We start from the raw sequence: 15657 nt of genomic DNA, 5'->3' as shown, positions 1-15657 counted from the left end.
AATGCTCCAGTTTTGAACCTGCAATTCCCAGGCAACTCGTGTGTATTTGTGAGGCTGTGCGCATGTCTGTAAGATGTTACCATAACTAGAGTTAACATTTTTTTCTGCCCTTTTCATTGGGAAACAGCTTGGCCAGTGGAAAGAGCCAGGCCTGAAACTGAGAGGACTTGGGCTCTAAACCTAGCTCCACCGCTTGCCTTGCCTGCTGTATGACCTTAGGCAAAGCTCAGAACTTCTGTCCATCTGTTACCTCATCTGTAAAATGGGGATAAAATACCTTTTCTCCCTCCGTCTTAAAGCATGAGCCCCATGTGGGACAGGGACTGTGTCCAATTTGCTTATATGACATCCATCCCTGAACCTGGCATAGAGTAAGCACTTAAGAAATACCATTATTAAGCACAATTACCCTTTTAACTTTCCTCCCATTTATGTTACCATGGTTAAAATGTGGGTAGAGGCAAATGGGTAAGGAGATTTTTAATCATTTGGCTGTTACTCATTCCTGTTTATTAGGTTAACTTGGTTTTCACACATTAAAACTGTGGGATTTTGACTGAGATATTATAGTGCTTGTTTTGGGGGGAAAAAATCCCCCTCATTCTGTGGTAGGTATGCAGAAGTACTCTGCATTCCGACTTGAGGCCAATAATAAAGACTCCTCAGTTCCTTAGGATGTCCAAAAAGCACATGTGAAATCCCCTCAGTTTCAAAGTAATTGCTTTGTCTCTGCTGTATTTCTGTTCCTCTAACAGACTGCTAATCAGTGGTATTTACTGAGTGCTTGTTGTGTGCAGAGCACTGTACTAAGCTTTTGGGAGAGTACAATAGTTATTGAGCATGTTTCCTGCACACATGGACCTTACAATCTAGAAGGGAGTCAAACATTAGTATAAATAGATTACTGATATGTGCATGCATGCTATGGGGATGATGGTGGGGTGAATAAACAGTACAAATTTAAGTGCGAGGGTGAAGCAGAAGGGAGAAGGAGTAGAGGAATTGAGGGAGAGGCCCCTTGGAGGAAATGTGAATTTAATAAGACTTTAAAGGAGAGGAGAGTGGTGGTCTATCATATATGGTTGAGGAGGAACTTCCGGACCAGAGGCGGGACATGAGAAAGGGGTCGGTTGCGAGATAGGAGTGTGAGCCCCCCGTGGGACAACCTGATCACCTTGTAACCTCTCCAGTGCCTAGAACAGTGCTTTGCACATAGTAAGCACTTAACAAATACCATCATTACTATTATTATTGGAGCAAAGTGAGCAAGCTGTCATTAGAGCAGCAAAATGTGCAGGTTGGGCTATAGTAGGATGTCAGAGAGGTGAGGTAGGAGTGGGTGAACTGATTGAATGCTTTAAAGCTGATAGAAGGTGTTTGTATTTGATGTGGAGGTGGCTGTGCAACCATTGGAGGTTTTTGAGTCATGGAGGATGTTTTTTAGAAAAATGATCCAGGCAGCAAAGTGATGTATGGACTGGAGTAGAAGAGACAGGAGGCAAGGAGATAAGCAAGGAGGCTGATGGAGTAGTCAAGATGGGATAGGATATGTGCTTGGATCAGTGGGGTAGCAGTTTGCATAGAGAGGAAAAGGAGAATTTTAGTGATGTTGTGAAGGTAGAGCAGACAGAATTTAGTGACATTGAATTATATGGGTTAATTGAGAGAGATGAGTCAAGAATAATGTTGACAGTGCTTTGCACATAGTAAGCGCTTAATAAATGCCATTATTAAGGAGGATGGTGGTGCTGTCTACAGTAATGGGAAAGTCAGGAGAGGGCAGGGTTTGGACAGGGAGATGAGGAGTTCTGATTTGGACACATCAAGTTTGAGGTGTCCTTGGGACATCCAAGTAGAGATGCCCCAAAGGCAGGAAGAAATACCAGATTGCCGAGGAGAGAGATAATAATATTAGTTTTGTACTTGTTAAGCACTTACTGTGTGCCAAATTCCTGTTCTAAGCACTGGGATAGATAAAAGTTAATCAGGTTGAACATAGTCCATGTCCCACAAGGGGCACACAGTCTAAGAGGAAGTAGTATTTATTCTCCATTTTGCAGATCAGATAATTGAGGCAAAGAGAAGTTAAGTGATGTGTTTGAGGTCACACAACAGACATGTGGTAGAGCCAGGATTAGAACCCAGGTCCTCTGACGCCCAGGCTCTTTCCACCAGGCCATGCTACTTCTCAGGGCTGGAGATGTAGATTTGGGGTTGGTTGGCAGAGAGATGGTATACTGATACTTACATACCTATACCTATTTTTGTTCTCAACAGATGTTCCTGGAATATTCCATTTAGGGTACTAGCTCTGCCAAAAGGCCCCATTGTTTTATTGCGTTAATCAGGAAGCAGAAGGCCTGGTCAAGCAGAAGCAGAAGCCAAGATTTAGTAATCTACTGGCCTAGTTCTAACCCGAACTGTTTGAAAAGTGCTACTTTCCACCACACATTGGATTTTTGCTTTAAAGTGTAAATCCACTTACTAACTTTTAGCTGGGTGTAACATCATTGTGCCTGCTGATGAGTCCATTGCAGTCGAACTGTGTTTACCACTTTGTTAGTTGCTGTGCATTGGCTGAACTTGTTAATGCTTTCCTTTCGCATGTTCTTGAGCGTTTTTAGTCTGATTTCCCACAATAAACTCTTCAGTCTTTTAAGACAGGTGTGTGCAAGTGTAGGTATAATCTGTCCTTTGAGTTCCAAGGTGGTATTGTTTACATTTTTAAGTCAATATGAGTATATGTGGCTGCTAAAAAACAATGTGTGACCGACAGTTCCATCCACATCAAGCACTGATCACTGTCTTCAAAGCCATCCACAGATATTTTCTAACTCTCTTCTCATGCCTTGCTGTCGACTAGCCTACCTCTGGCTCATTGCCCCCTCCTTCCCCACCCTGCCACCCCTGAATTGGAGCTCCATTCCTGTCAGACCCAGCCAACCACAGCTCTCCCCGGCTTTCAAGCCCTCCTGAAATCCCATCCTCTTTAGGAATCAATCCTATTGATTGAGAGCTTGCTATGTGTAGAGCACTGTGCTAAGCACTTCTTTTTAAAAAAATGGTATTTGATAAGCGCATTGTATGTGCCGGGAACTGTAGTAAGAGCTGAGGTAAATATAAGGTAATTAGGTTGGACCTGGTCCCTGTCCCACACAGGGCTTGCAGCCTCAATCCCCATTTACAGATGAGGTAACTGAGGCACAGAGAAGTGAAGTGACTTGCCCGAGGTCACGGAGCAGACAAGAGCTCTATACACTAGGCTATGCTGCTTCTAAGTGGCTTAGGAGAGTACAATATAACAGAATTGTAGGAAGCAGCATGCGAAGCATAAAAAAAATTAAAAAATGTATTTCTCAATTAATATAACTCACCCCAGGTACTACCTTCCTCACCCCCCCCCCCCCACCCCTTTGTACTTATTTGTAAGAAGCCCCTCTTATAGACTGAAAGCTCCTTAAAGGCAGGGATCGTATCTTCCCTCCTAATCCCACAGAACCACAAAAATGTTAAATCCTGGCTTACTTGTCCAGGTTTTGTCTTGTATTAGCATAGGTTTTTCTTGACTAGAATGCATTTACATTTTCAATTATTATTGGCATTTTAAGGAACTTTAAGTACTTAATAATTGCCTTAAAGCACTTATATACATATCTGGAACTTATTTTAATGTTTGTCTCCCACACTAGACTGTAAACTCCTTGTGGACTGAGAACATGTCTACCGACTCTCTTGTACTGTACTCTCCTAAGCGCTTAGTACAGTGCACTGTACACAGTAAGCACTAAGTAAATACCATTGATTGAATTTGCAAAGGGACGTTGTGGTTTTATCTTAGAACAGTGCTTTGCACATAGTAAGCGCTTAATAAATGCCATTATTATTATTATTATCTCATTTTAAATTGGAGTATATTAAGGCACAGAGACAGAAAAAAGTCTTCCCTGAAGCCATGCCCAAAGACAGATAGAGGGAGAGATAGGATTAAAACTCCCTCCACTGAGTTTTCAATCTGTGCATTTGTCCCTTGGTTTGTAGTTTTGCTGCCTTGCCTTTCAATATGAATTGCATTTCCTCTTGTAGTGCTTTGCACATAGTAAGCACTTAACAAATATTATTATTATTATCTCTTGGTCCCTTTATTTCCCTTTTTCCATTTCATTTATTGATTTTCAGTCAGTAAACATAGCCCGCTGAGTCTGGTGAGCTAGAACTTCAATTTGTGAAGCAACATTTCATTGGGATTTTAGTTGCTGTGGCTTGGTGGTATCAGCGTGCTGTCTAGATAGCAGTATTGAGTGACTGCATCACCAAGCAAAATCTTGTTAGGTGAATCAGTGAGTTATATTTACTGAGTGCTTACTGTGTGGAGCACACTGTACTGAGTGTTTGGAAGAGTAAAATATAACATTTGGTAGACATGTTCCCTGCCCACAAGGGAGAAAGGATTTAAAGGGACAGGCGGTTCCAGCTGCTGTCTTTCTACTTAATTTTGATCCATATCCTTTTGCTGATTCTTTAAAATGCCTCCTAATTTGCCTTGAGAACATAACCATCTGAATGTATCTAGTGTATGACTCACTCAGAGACTTTTGATGATGCTCTGCCAGTTGAAAAATAAATTTGCTAGAGAATGACAGTTTCCCTTAGTGCATCCATAAGAATGTCTTCCTTGAGATCTGTCTGGGCCACAGTTTTAGTCTGCAAAATGGGGACCATACCTCTAATACTTCATACTGGTTTTTTTATAAAATAGCAACTAAAAATGACCGCATTGTGCATGGTAAATAAGAATATGAAGGACTTTTTATACAACATGCTTCTCTCAATTTGAACAAAATAACATCAACGTGGAGTGAGTCTTGATGTTTCTCTACGCATACATTCTGGCGTAGTGGATAGAGCATGGGCCTGGGAGTCAGAAGTCATGGATTCTAATGCCGGCTGTGCCACCTATCTGCTGTGTGACCTTGAGCAAGTCATTTCGCTTCTCTGTGCCTCAGTTATCTCATCTGCAAAATGGGAATTGAGACCCTGAATCCCACGTGGGACAGCCTCCTCTCTGATCTCCCATCCTCCTGTCTCTGCCCACTTCAGTCTATACTTCACTCTGCTGCCCGGATTATCTTTGTACATAAACGCTCTGGTCATGTTACTCCCCTCCTCAAAAATCTCCAGTGGCTCCCTGTCAACCTACGAATCAAGCAAAAACTCCTCACTCTCAGCTTCAAGGCTCTCCATCACCTTGCCCCCTCCTACCTCACCTCCCTTCTCTCCTTCTACAGCCCAGCCCGCACCCTCCACTCCTTTGCTGCCAACCTCCTCACTGCGCCTCGTTCTTGCCTGTCCCGCTGTCGGCCCTCGGCCCACGTCCTTCTCCTAGCCTGCAATGCTCTCCCTCCACACATCTGTCAAACTAGCTCTCTTCCTCCCTTTAAAGCCCTACTGAGAGCTCACCTCCTCCAGAAGGCCTTCCCAGACTGAGCCCCCTTTTTCCTGTCTGCTTCCCCATCCCCCCACCCTACCTCCTTCCCCTCCCCACAGCACTTGTATATATTTGTACAGATTTATTACTCTTTTTATTTTACTTGTACATGTTTATTCTACTTATTTTGTTAATGATGTGCATATAGCTTTCATTCTATTTGTTCTGATGATTTTGACACCTGTCTACATGTTTTGTTTTGTTGTCTGTCTCCCCCTTCTAGACTGTGAGCCCATTGTTGGGTAGGGACTGTCTCTATATGTTGCCAACTTGTACTTCCCAAGTGCTTAGTGCAGTGCTCTGCTCAATAAATACGATTTGTTTCAACTTATTTCAGCAAAAGTGTCTCCGAAAAACTTGCCATAGAGTAGGAACTGTGGAAATCACACTTATGTTGAGGGGTTTTAGTGCATATTGTAGGGCTGGTAGAGGTAAAAATAAGATAACCATCCTCTTGCCACTTTGCCCAGATCTAGTATGGTTCAGACAACAAGAGAAGCAGCATGGCCTAATGTTAGAGCTCAGGGCAGGGAGTCAGAAGGACTTGGGTTCTACTCCCGGCTCTGCTACTTGTCTGCTTTGGCACCATGAGCAAGTCACTTCACATCTCTGGGCCTCAGTTACCTCTTCTGTAAAATCTGGATTAAGACTGTGAGCCCCATGCGGGACAGGGACTTTGTCCAACCTGATTAACTTGTATCTACCCCAGCAATTCTTGGCACATAGTAAGCGCTTAACAGGCACCATCATTATTATTACAAAGCCTGGGATATAGAAAGTGCTTAAGAAATGCCATTTTAAAACAAAACAAAGGGACAATATACACCAGGAAAGGAACACTTTTCCCTTCTTGGCGACTGAACGCATCTACCCATTTCCCAGGCCTCATTCCTGGATCCCTGAACCCCACTAGTTTTCATTTTTGTCCATGCCTCTAAATCTCTAATGCAGCGCATTGACACCTGTTGGCTTTAGAAGGGACTAATAACCAGTAGTATTAAGCCTTGGGGACAGGAAACCGTTAACCCTAGGTAGCACTGTATTTGAGGTAATCAGTTCAGAAAATACTTTTGAAAATATCGGAAAAAGAATCCACGTTTCTTACTCCCTTTCTCAAATGTTTAAAATACAGAACTTTTGTGGATAATGAGTGAAGAAACGGTTTCAAAAATACTGGTGTTTTAAGGTAACAATTATAGCATTTTTTAAAAGTGCTTACTATTATGGTATTTTTGAGCACTTACTTTATGCCAGGCACTGTACTAAGTGCTGGGGCAGACACAAGATAATTGGTAACGGTAACTGAGGCCCAGAGAACTGAAGTGACTTTCCCAAGGTCACAAAGCAGACAAGTGGTGGAGTCAGGATTAGAACCCATGACCTTCTGACAACCAGACCCGTGCTCTATCCACCATACCATGTGAGCACCAAGTGTGCAGAGCACTGTACTAAGTGCTCAGATGACTCCATTCCCCGCCCCACAACACCTGTATATGTGTTTGTGCAGATTTTTTACTCTATTTTACTTGTACATATTTACTGTCCTGTTTGTTAATGATATGCATCTAGCTTTACATCTGTTTATTCTGATGACTGGACACCTGTCCACATTTTGTTTTGTTGTCTGTCTCCCCATTCTAGACTGTGAGCCCGTTGTTGGGTAGGGACTGTCTCTGTATGTTGCCAACTTGTACGTACCAAGTGCTTAGTGCAGTGCTCTGCACACAGTAAGTGCTCAATAAATAAAATTGAATGAATGAATGAATTACAACAGAGTTGGTAGGCACATTCCCTGCCCACAATGAGCCTATAGTCTAGAGGAATAGTCAGATATTAAGATAGCAGAAGTAGGCTCGTGCTCTTGACTAGCCGGCTTGTTGATTCAAATCCCTTCTCAGGATGTCTCCATCCAGGGAACGTTTTAGAAGGAACACTTGCTAGTGGACAGAGGAGGCCTTACCAATTGCCAACTCTACCCAGGAACAGTCTGAAGGCACCAGCGGAATCCGCTGCCTGGGGTGAAGCTCTTAGGGAGAAGCTAGTAAATTGCTATTCTGAGCACTGGTCCTTCTTAATCAGCTTTCTCAAGGCTCAGTCTGGTCATGTTACCTGTCTCCTCAAAGCCAATCAATCAGCAGTACTTATCAAGTACATACTCCATGCAGAGTCCTGGACAAAGCACTTGGGAGTGTGCAATAGATTAAGTAGATGTGATCCTTCCTCTGTTGCTTCGTGAATCAAATTACAAGTTACTCATCAGTACCAAGGTTTGTCTGCCCCTTCTTTACTAATCTCTTTTCTCTCTCAGCTCCAGGCTTGGCTCTCTGCACTGCCCAAACATGTGTCCCAAACATAAATCTTTTGCCTCCTTTCCACATTTTCCCATCATTTCCCACTCTTCTCCCATCACTCCCCAACTTGCATGCTTTTGGTCTTCTCAGGCCAGCCATGCCCTTGATTCTACTACCTCTGACTGTGACAAGTGCCTTCTCCCTGCCTGGCATGCCCTACCTTCTGCATCACCCTTGCAATTGGATTTGCACCCTTTATTCAGCCCCAAAGCACTTATGTACATATCCGTAATTTATGTTTTTTAATGTTGGGCTCCCCATCTAAACTGTAAGCTCGTCACAAGTAGGGAATGTATCTACCATCTCTGTTATATTGTACTTTCCCAAGAGCTTAGTACTGTAAGTGCTCAATAAATACAGTTACTCCCGTCCACCAGTCCATACCCGTTACCATCTTCAAAGAGATTTTGAAAATCCACCTCCTCCAGAGGGTATTTTCCATTTTATTCGGGTGTCTCTCTAACAGCTACTTCTTCTCTGCCTTCAAACATGTAAAGACCACCTCTACCTCATGCAGCCCTTCTCTGGGCCATACTGTACCACCAGCTATTTCCCCATCTTCTTTCTCCTATTCCTGTCCAAACTCCTTCAATGGGTTGCGTTCCACCTTCTCCCTCCACCTTTTCTTCTCCATCTCCTTCTTCGACATTCTACAATCAATTTTCTTCCTCCTTCACTCCATCGAAAATGTTCTCTCCAAGGTCATAACAACCTCCTTCTTACCAAATTGAATAGATTCTACTCTGTCGTAATTCTCCTCAATCCCCTTGGCTGTCCTCATCATTGTAGACTACTCCTTTCTCCAGGAAATACTGTTTAGCCTTTGTTTTTGTGTGGTTTTTTTTGACAGAGTTCTCTTCTGGTTCTACTACTTCTGCCCAATTTTTCTCAGCTTCTTTTGCCAGCTGTTCCTCCTTTTGTACCCCAATTGTGGATGTCCTCAAGCCTCACTTCTGGGTCACATCCTTTTTAAAAAAATGTTTTTTATGACATGTAAAGACCAGTGCATGTGCTCTATGGGCACTGTGTATACAATTGGGTTTGACTAGCAACTCTGAGTTACTTTGAAAGTGCTGAAGGAATAGGTGTGAAGGATAGATGCGGGGAGGGGAATTTAACTAGTTATCCACAAAGAAGCATTTAAGGAGACAAAAAAATCATAGAGGTGGACCTAGTCCAAACCTCAGAAGTACAGACTGAAATCTGGCATCCCTCCCACGAAGGGGCAGAGTGGTCTAATGGATGATGCACAGGCCTGGGAGCCTGTGTGATCTTGGGCAAGTCACTTAACATCTCTGGACCTCAGTTTCCTCAACTGCAAAATGGGGATTCAAAACCTCTTCTTCTTCCTACTTGACCATGAGCCCCATCTGGGACAGGGACTGTATTCTGCCTCAGACTGTAAGCTTGTAATGGGCAGGGAATGGGTCTACCAACTCTCCCAAGCTCCTGAAAAGCAGTGTGGACTAATGGATAGAGCATGGGCCTGGGAGTTGGAAGAGCCTGGGTTTTAATCCTGGCTTTGCCACTTGTACTCTCCCACACCCTTAAAACATTCATTCATTCATTCATTCATTCAATTGTATTTATTGAGCGCTTACTGTGTGCAGAGCACTGTACTAAGTGCTTGGGAAGTACAAGTTGGCAACATACCTACCCAACAGTGGGCTCACAGTCTAGAAGGGGGAGACAGAGAACAAAACAAAACATATTAACAGAATAAAATAAATAGAATAAATATGTACAAGTAAAGTAAATAGAGTAATAAACAGTGGTCAGTACATAGTAAGCTCTCAATAAATACCATTGATTGATTGTTTGCTGTGTAACCTTGGGAAAGTCGCTTTATTTCTGTGTGCCTCAGTTACCCCATCTGGGAAATGGGGATTAAGACTGTGAGCCTCTAGATTATAAACTTGTTATGGGCAGGGAATGAATCTGCTAATTCTGTTGCAGTGTACTCTCCCAAACACTAAGTACAGTGCTTGATATGATGTGATTGAATAAATATGATTGATTGATTCCCATGTGGGACAGGGACTATGTCCAACCTAATTCATTTTTATCTACCCAGCTCTTACCACAGTGCCTGACATACAGTAATCACTTTACAAATATCATAAAAAGCACTTAGTAGAGTGCCCTGCACACAGTAAGTGCTCAGTGAATATGATTGGTTGGTGACACAACTGCAAGAGCTTGCTGGGAGTGATCATCACCCTCATCGTCACTCTCCTTCCCCAGCGGCCCCCAACCTTCCAAGCTAGAGGAGGACATCCAAAGTGGTGGTGATTGGCTCCCTCCCTTAGCCCAACCCTTATCAAGCTCTGCTCTGCAGTCAGGTGCCTGAGAAATGTCATCCAGGCGGAGGATGGTTTTTGATAGCCTGGGCTAAGCCCGGTCAACACAGAACTCTCTTGCCAGTATCCAGAAAAAGATCCTCGATGGAGAATTAGCAGCTCATGTCTCTCTGGGAATGATTTTTGCCCTTCCTGGGGAGAGCACTCCTTTAGTTTTCCTGAAGGGAGAGATAATTTATTTACCTTGACTGCTACTGGCAGCAACTGGATGAAATGAATCCATCGTGTTAATATTCATTGGTGATTCTCTTTGTGGACCTTGAAGGTATCAAAAATGCATTACGATTGACTTAGGTTTTTACCACAACTCTGCTCGAGAGAAGCAGCATGTCCTAGTGGATGGAGCATGGGCTTGGGAGTTAGGAGGACCTGGGTTCTAATCCTGGATCTCCCACTTTTTTTAACATCTTTTTTTAAGCGCTCACTATGTGTCAAACACTGTTCTAAGCACTGGGGTAACTGAAAGTTAATCAGGTTGGAAACAGGCCCTGTCCTGTATGGGGCTCACAATCTAAGTAGGAGGGAGAGCAGGTATTTAAGCCCTTTTTAAAATTGAGGAAACTGAGGCACAAAGAAGTTCAGCAGGTTTCCCAAGATCACACAGCAGGCAATTAGCAGATCTGGGATTAAAAACCAGGTCCTCTGACTCCGAGGCCTGTGCTCTTTCCAATAGGCCATGCTTCTTCTTTTGAAGTGGCACACTTGTCTGCTGCATGACCTTGGGAAATTCACTTCACTGTATGCCTATTACCTTATCTGTGAAATGGAGATTAAGACCGGGAACCCTGTGTGTGACCAGGACTGTGTCTAACCTGATTTGCTTTTATCTATCCCAGCGCTTAGTATAGCATGTGGCACATAGTAAGCGCTCAAAAACTACCCCCCAAAATGATCAAACCAAAAACCCCATGCAGATGTCCATGCTAAGGAAATTAAAATTAATAAACAGACCCCAGTGTCAATAAACACACCCCAGTGCCTCTGAGCATCAGATAGGAGGAGAGCCAGACTTCCACCACCTCCTTCCATAATGTAATTCTTTATTGGTTTTGTCTGGTCTTTTCCAGAGAGACAGAGAGCACCCATTTTGTGAAACAGATGCCCAGCCCAGATGCGGGTTAATTAGAATCTTATCTCTGCCTGCCCAGTGTAGCTTCCTAGCAACAGATTTTCTTGCAGAGTAAATACTGTTGACCCTTTCTGGCATCCTGCTGAGGATTGTTTGAGTAGGAGGCTGTGCAATCCTAGTGTGCGTCCAGTCTTTTTTCACCAGCATCTCCTCCCTTCTCTTCCTTCCCTTAATCCGTGGTGGAATGTGGGGGGCCGCATCCTTCCTAAATAACAGCTGAGTCACCTTGGAGTGGATCTGCTGCGACTGGCTAGTAGAGGGGCACAACAGTCAGGGTATCGCTAATCCTGTCTTTGAAAAGAAAAGTATGGCAAAGAGTTCACCAGACAAAGCATCTGGCATGAAGACAGGCCACCCTGGGGCTGGGAAACAGGATGGCTTTATCAACTCACAGGAAGAGACTTTGCCAAGCCTTGGGTTGGTGCTGGGTGGGGTCTGGGCCGAACCTCCTCTTCCCCTCCTTTGTGGGTTGAGATTGCTGAAAAGCAGAAGTGCCAGGCTGCTGAGTAAGAAAAGACTGCTTTCATGAGAAGTAGCGAGGCCTAGTGGATAGAGCAGGTTCATTCATTCATTCAGTCGTATTCATTGAGCGCTTACTGTGTGCACAGCACTGTACTAAGTGCTTGGGAAGTACAAGTTGGCAACATACAGAGACGGTCCCTACCCAATAGTGGGCGCTCACAGTCTAGAAGGTTCTGGTAGTTAGAGGGAACTGGGTTCTAATCTTAGCTCTTCCACTTATCTGGTGTATGATCTTGGGCAAGTCACTGATGATGATGATGATGGTATTTAGGTGTTTACAGTGTGCCAGGCACTGTTCTAAGTGCGGAGGTGGATACAAGCAAATCTAATTGGACCCAGATATGTACATAAGTGCTTTTGGGCAGGGAGGGAGGAAGAATAATGGGAACAAGTCAGGGCCACGCGGAAGGGAGTGAGATGTCCTCTTCATACTGACAGACAGTGACTCTTCTCACCTTCAAAGCCCTGTTGAAGGTGCATCTCCTCCAAGAGGCCTTCCCTGACTAAGGCCTCATTTTCTTTTTTCCCACTCCTTTCTGCAACGCTCAGCCTCACAGCACTTGAATGTATCAAAAATTTATTCATTTCTATTAATGTCTGTCTCCCCCTCTAGACTGTAAGCTCCTTATGGGCAGGGAATGTGTCTGTTATATTATTGTACTCTCCCAAGCACTTAGTAAAGTGCCAGGCATATAGTAAGCACTTGATAAATATGATTGATTGATTACCAGCTCATACTCTCCCAAGTGTGTAGAACTGTGCCCTGCACATAGGTGCTCAATAAATACCATTGATTGTTTGACGGGCTCTTTCATCAGCAAGAGACTCTCAGTTTTCTGTGATAGAGCAGTATCTGAAACTTAGTTTTCCTATGTCTTCAAAACTTTTTCTCTGCCTTCTTTGCTGTCAATTCTCCCAGTTTCAGCTCTCCATACAGCAGTTTGGGTCCCCTGTTATTCATTCCCTTGACTTTTGTCCCATCCAGCATAGCTTTGTTGAGGCGAGCTTAGCTTCTGAGCTAGGAATATTTGTTTGCAGCATCTAATGTTGCTTTTGCCTTCGCTCCTTCTTGCAACTTTTGCTCAGAAAGAGCTGGTCAGCTTTATTAACACTAACAAATAACAATTTTAAAAAAACAAACATAAATGAGTGCTGAGGAGATAGCATGAACAGGAAATGTCCACTAGAGAAAATACCAGGGTTTTCTCTTTTCTTTTTTTTTTAAATGGTATTTGTTAAGCGCTTACTATGTGTCAGTCACGAAGTTGCTTAGTTGTTGTACTAAGCGCTAGGGTATATACCAGCTAATCAGGTGCGACATAGTCCATGGCCCACTGAGGGCTCCCAGTCTTAATCCCCATTTTACAGATCAGGTAACAGGCACAGAAAAGTTAGTAATAGTAATAATATTGGTGGTATTTGTTAAGCACTTCCTATGTGCCAGGCACTGTACTAAGCGCTGGGATGGATACAAACAAATCAGGTTGGACACAGTCCCTGACCTACATGGGGCTCACAATCTCAAGTCCCATTTTACGGATGAGCTACCTGAGCCACAGAGAAGTAAAGTGAATTGCCCAAGGTCTCACAGCAGACAAGTGGTGGAGGCAGGATTTGAACCTATGACCTTCTGACTCCCACATCTATGCTGTATCCATTACACCCTGCTGCTTCTCTAAGTGATTTAAGGTCACATAGCAGACAGTTGCTCTCCCAATTGTTTGCTGTGTTTTCTTGGGCAAGTCACTTAATTTCTCTGTGCCTCAGTTTTCTCCCTCCTACTTAAGATGTGAGACCCCATGCAGGACAGGGACTGTGTCTGACCTAATTAACCTGTGCCTACACTGGTGATTAGAACTGTTTTTGACACACAATAAGCTGTTAACAAATACCATCAAATAAAAAAGTGGCAGAGCCCGGATTAGAACCCAGGTCTTTGACCCCCAGGCACAAGCTTTTTCCATTTAGGCCACACTGCTTCTTACAGGAAAATGAGTCCTGCATTTCTGTCCTTGCGTAGGTTGAGATGTTTTATGAAGCAGGGGCCTTTTGGGAGACAGATCATTGTGACATTTGAACAAAATATCATTTCTTTCATCTTTGAGGACCTAGATTAAGGGAACTGGAATGATCCAAGGAAAGGCAGAATATGGAGTTGAGCAAACAAACCTAGCATTTAATAATAGAATCCATCAGGTCATTCAGCACTGACTTAGTGGACTCAGCTCTGGAGCAGAAGCCCGGGAGCTGTGAGAGGAAATTCTTTTTTTTTTTATTAGAGTAATAAACTGAAGCAGCATTTTAATCTTCCACTAGGCCCTCAGCCTACTTCATGAACTGAGCCTGTGTGTTTCAATCTTTATATTACTCATCGCAAGGGCCCTCTCCCCACATTATTTCTATTAATGTCTTTCTTCCCTTCTAGACTGTAAGCTAGTTTTGGTTAGGGAATGTGTCTGTTCATTGTTATTTTGTACTCTCCCAAATGCTTAGTGCAGTGCTTTGCACACAATAAGCACTCAGTAAATCTGTAATTTTATTTATTTGGGTTGGTTTCCCTCCCCAACTGTACACTGTAAGCCCATTGTAGGTAGGGAATGTGACTGTTTATGGCTGTATCGTACTCTCCCAAGTGCTTAGTACAGTGCACTGCACACATTAAGCACTCAATAAATTCAGTCGATTGAATGAATAAATAAATACTAGTAAATGAATGAATGAATTGATGGTGAAGCTCAGAATGTCTAGCTGCAAAGAACTGTGAAATGCTGACATTTGATCAATCAAATGCATTTATTGAGCCCCTGCCATGTGCAGAAAGCCTTTGGGAAATCACATGAATTTTATTAAGTGGATATTATCCCTGTCCATGAGGGTAATGTAGAGCCACACCTCAGGTGAAAGGTGCTCAGGGTTTTTTAGAAATGAGGCAAGGTTTAGGGCTAGGGCCAGGGTGGAGCTCCTGGGAATGTGGATGGCCCCTACATCATTATTATCATTATTATCATTATTTGTTAAGCTCTTACTATGTGTCAAGTACTATTCTAAGCACTGGGTAAATACAAGTTAATCAGGTCAGACATAGTTGCTGTCCCACATGGGGCTTGTGCCCTTATCAACACTGTAAGGTAGACTGTAAGACCCCCTAGACTGTAAGCTTACTGTGGGCAGGGAATCAATTAATTGTATTTATTGAGCATGTACTATGTGCAAAGCACTGTGGTAAGCACTTGGGAGAGCACAATACTCTGCTCTGCTCTATGAATTAGCAGAAATGTTCCCCGACCATAATGAGCCTATATCTAGAGGGGGAGACAGACAATATGAATAAGTACTTTATAATATGAAGATATGTACTTAAGTGCTGTGGGTCTGTTATGTGTCCATTATAGTCTAATCCTGGCTCTTGCCACATGTCTGCTGTATGATTTGGGGAGAGTCACTTAACTTCTCTGTTCCTCAGTTACCTCATCTGTAACTAATGGGGATGAGTGTGAGCCCCAAGTGGGTTGGTGACCGTGGTCAACCAGATTAACTTGTAGAAGCAGTTAATGGCTAGAGCATGGGCTTGGGAGCCAGAAGATCGTGAGTTCTAATCCTGTCTCTGCCACTTGTCAGCTCTGTGACCTTGGGCAAGTGACATCACTTCTCCGTGCCTCAGTTCCCTCATCTGTAAAATGGTGATTAAGACTGCAAGCCCTATGTGGGGTAGGAACTGTGTGCAACACAATTATCTTGTATCTATCCCAGCACTTAGAACAGTGCCTGGCACATAGTAACTACTTAGCAAATACCCTAATTGTTGTTATT

At 43.3% G+C, this 15657-nt stretch overlaps 1 protein-coding gene across 2 annotated transcripts in view; it reads left to right on the top strand.

Annotated features, from left to right (window-relative positions):
• ARHGAP26 (Rho GTPase activating protein 26) overlaps window positions 1-15657 on the top strand; it is a 488708-nt gene that overhangs the window by 112045 nt on the left and 361006 nt on the right. The window lies entirely within an intron of this gene.

This window comes from Tachyglossus aculeatus, chromosome X1 (assembly GCF_015852505.1).
Source record: "Tachyglossus aculeatus isolate mTacAcu1 chromosome X1, mTacAcu1.pri, whole genome shotgun sequence".
Classification (NCBI taxonomy): domain Eukaryota; kingdom Metazoa; phylum Chordata; class Mammalia; order Monotremata; family Tachyglossidae; genus Tachyglossus; species Tachyglossus aculeatus.
This window is presented reverse-complemented; position numbering and strand designations above follow the sequence as displayed.